Source organism: Carlito syrichta, unplaced genomic scaffold (assembly GCF_000164805.1).
Source record: "Carlito syrichta isolate Samal-C Ts95f unplaced genomic scaffold, Tarsius_syrichta-2.0.1 Scaffold288706, whole genome shotgun sequence".
Taxonomy (NCBI): domain Eukaryota; kingdom Metazoa; phylum Chordata; class Mammalia; order Primates; family Tarsiidae; genus Carlito; species Carlito syrichta.
This window is the reverse complement of record NW_007232802.1, coordinates 256588-260648: the sequence shown is the minus strand read 5'-3', so window position 1 is coordinate 260648 and position 4061 is coordinate 256588. Positions and strand designations below refer to the sequence as shown.

Sequence of the window (4061 nt, the reverse complement as noted above, 5' to 3'; positions counted from 1 at the left end):
TTTTGGGCAGCCCAGACGATGTGAGAGCAAGTATTGTATTCTAAACAGCAACAATGGAAGTTCCATCCGCGTCTCATCCCTGATGCACAGAAACCATGTGACTTCAGTCAAGTCACTGAAATACTCTGGACTACACTTTTCCCATCTAAGAAATGAGGATATTAACATCCACATGGAAAGGATGGGAAAGGATGTCACTATTAAATGACATAATGTATGTAAAATACTTGGCACAATGGCTCACCAGAGTAAATGGTCAATAAATGGAAGATGTGATTAGTGTTTTCATTTCTTCTTTGCTCCTGGGAAAGTAATTGTTTTAATGTACCCTAAAATCAAATCAGCAGGTCGCATTAGTTTGGCAGCTACTTACAATCTTGATTCATATGGATTTACAGTGAGAAAAAAATCTTTAAGTCAGTGCTTCCCAAAGCAATATCAGAGGGAAGGGTCCCAGTCATCTGTCACTAACAAGCACCCCTAGGTGACCTGGTCCACAGACAAGTCTTTTTCTAGCATATTGTTGCCTTTTTTTTTTTCATTAATCAGTATTTTTTATTATGGTTTTGTGGGGTACAGTTAAGGGTTAGGTGTACAATGACGTTTCATTCAGGCACCCTGTAGATAAGAAGTGTTTTCTCATCCCCCGACAGATATTTGCTACTGTTAATCCCATCCCCCTCCCCCCCATAGTTTCCCAGTACCATCAGTCATTGAAAAAACAAATTTAAAGGACCAGGAAATACAATGCATACTAAGATGGTAAAGAAAATTAATTATATGCCTTGTTACATTGCAATGAAACTGCAAAATATTAAGAAAAAAGAGATTTATAAAGTAGTCAAGGATTGAAAGCAGGAGCTTAAAAGTAAGTATAATTACACAGACAACAAACATATAAACAAAAAAAATGTTGAGAGAAAATAAATATAAAACCTAAATCGTGTCCTCAACAAAATATTGTTAAGAAATCAGGACTAAATAAGTAAATTAAAACAAATCAGGACTAAATAAGTTAAACAAGCTGATTTTTATTACCAATCGACTTACTATATAATACTTTCAAACACTTTAAGAAGAGGGAAAATTAACCCCAAAAGGATGTTTGTTAAAAAAAGAAGATGGTAAGCAAAGAGATTTATAAAATGCAATAGAATTTTAGCAAATTAATTATCAGTATAAAGTGATAAAAATAAGGTTTAACTGTAATTAATTTAGAAATAATTTTTTTAAAAATCTAAGGTTTTACAGAAAGAAAACAATCTTAGACACTAGACAAAATAGTATACAAGTGATAAGAGGTAAGATAAACAATACTTTGAATTAAAGGAGTTTAACATTTTTCTTTTGTGGAGAAAAGACACTAAGGTATTATCTTCAGACTTTGTTTTATATGTAAGTTGAAATGTCATGGGTGGGTAACTACAAAAAAATTGAAGTAAGATATATAACCTCCCAAATCAATAGAACTAAAGAAAGAATAAAACAAAACAAAACAGAATAAAGTAGCTTTAATTAAAAAACAAAAACGGAGAAAGAAAATATATATAGAAAATTGATATAAACAGACAGCAAAAAATGAGAATGATTTTAAATACTATATTTGTAATAAAAGTAAATAAGAGTGATATTTCACTTACAAGATCAAAAAATCAAGTTTAATTTTTTTAATTCAGGGTTGGGTGTACAAATGGTCATTGTACGGGTAAGCTTAATTTTTAAAATACTTGTATACTGTACACAAAATGAACAGCAATCCAAAATTATTAATGAAATACAAAGACTGAAAAGGAAGTAAAGGTTAATATCAGCCAAAATAGATTTCCTGAAAAAAGCATTATTAGTAAGAAGGAGTGTCATCTCATATACTAGGCGGAATAACGGACTTCAAAGATCTCTATATGCTAATCCCTGGAAATCATTAATATGTTAGATAATATAGTAAATGTTACTTTAAATATATAATTACATTAGGAAGATGGTCCTGGATTATTTAGAACAACTCAATCTAATCACATTAGTCCTTAAAAGTGTAGAAACTTCTTAAATTATAAGAGAGATGTATCAAAAAAGAAAGCATAAAGAAAATTGAATAAAATTTGAAGCATGAGAGAAACTCAAACAGCTGTTATTGAGTTTGAAGATAAAGAGGGCCATGGTTCAGGGACTATAGATGGTCTTTAGAAGCTGAAACCGCTCTCTGGCTGACCTACAGCAAGGAAACATGTATCTCAATCTTACTATTACAAAAATCTAAATTTGGTCAACATCCTTAATAAGTTTGAAAGTAGACTTTCCCTGATAATCTCCATTAAGAAACGTGGTCCACAGAACGTGAGTCCTGCCGTCTTGCTTTCAAGAATTCTTCTGCTGGCATTATGAGCTTCACCACTTCCTCCAACACTTTCTCCACCAACTAGCAGTCTCTGGGCTCCATCTTACTGCCTAGTCTTTAGCCCACCACCAGTGCGGTCAGCGTCTATGCAGAAGCTGGTGGCTTGGGCTTTTGGATCTCTGTGTCTCGAAGGGATGGCCAGAAGTCTTGGGGGCATCCAGAGCTAAAAGAGAACATGAGAGAGCTGAATGATTCCCTGGACAGGGTGAGGAGGCTGGAAACAGAGAATTGGAGGCTGGAGAGCAAAATCCGAGAACACCTAGAGAAGAAGGGTCATTACTTCAAAACCATCTGGGACCTGAGGGATCAGATCTTTGCAACTTCTGTGGACAATGCCTGCATCATTCTGCAGATTGACAATGCTCATCTTGCTGTTGATGACTTTAGAGTCAAGTATGAGACAGAGTTGGCCAGTTCCAGTTGCTAGACAGCGACATCAATGGGCTTTGCAAAGTCATTGATGACACCAATGTTACCCAGCTTCCGATGGAGACAGAGATCAAGGCTCTCAAGAGGAGCTGCTCTTCATGAAGGAGAACCATGAGGAGGTAGTAAAAGGCCTACAATCCCAGATTGCCAGCTCTGGATTGACTGTGGAGGCAGATGCCCCCAAATCTCAGGATCTCAGCAAGATCATGGCAGACATTCGGGCCTAGTATGACTAGCTGGCTCAGAAGAACCGAGAGGAACTGGACAAGTTTTGGTCCTGGCAAATCAAGGAGAGCATCACAGTGCACCACACAGTCCGCCAAGATTGAAGCTGTGGAGATGACGCTTACAGAACTGAGGCGTACGGCGCAGTCCTTGGAGATCTACCTGGACTAGTTGAGAAACCTGAAGGACAGCTAGGAGAACAGCCCAAAGGAGGTGGACACCTGGTACGCCATGCAGATGGAGCAGCTCAGTGGCACCCTGTTGCACCTGGAGTCTGAGCTGGCACAGACCCAGGCAGAAGTCAGTGCCAGACCCAGGAGTACAGGTCCTACTGAACATCAAGGTCAAGCTGGAGGCTGAGATTGCCACGTACAGCCCTCTGCTGGAGGATGGGGAGGACTTCAGTCTCAGTGATGCCCTGGACAGCAGCAGCTCCATTCAGACCACCCAAAAGACCACTACCCGCAGGATAGTGAATCGCATAGTGGTGTCTGAGACCAACGACACCAAAGTGCTGAGGCTCTGAGGCAGCGGGAGCTGGGTACCCTTTGGAGGAGCAGGATGTCAATAAAAAGTTCAGAGGTTAAAAAAGAAAAGAAAAGAAAAAGACAAAGAAAAAGAAACATGGTCCTGCAATACCCTGATGTGAACTGAACCTTTTTGACTTCTACAGAAATGTGAAATAATGAATGGATGTTATTTTAAGCACATATGTTTATGATAATTTGTTATGGTAGCGATAGAAAACTAATAAACTCAGAATGAGGAAATGAAAATTCATCAAGAATTTAACAATTTTAAACTGCATAAACATAAAAAAGCCTCCATATACCTAAAGTAAAACTTGCTAGAAGTGCAGAAAAATAGCTAAAAAATAATCATCATAAAAAATAAATTCTTAAAAAACTAAACGGCAATACATTCATTAGACAACATGGAATAAAGTTATTTTTCCTTTTTTCTACCCACTAATATAGCTATATATCCTGGAAATAATGCAAGAAACAATCAA

At 37.4% G+C, this 4061-nt stretch overlaps 1 pseudogene; it reads left to right on the top strand.

Annotated features, from left to right (window-relative positions):
* Positions 1–2378: 2378 nt before the first annotated feature.
* On the top strand, positions 2379–3631 carry LOC103255918 (annotated as a pseudogene).
* Positions 3632–4061: the final 430 nt, after the last annotated feature.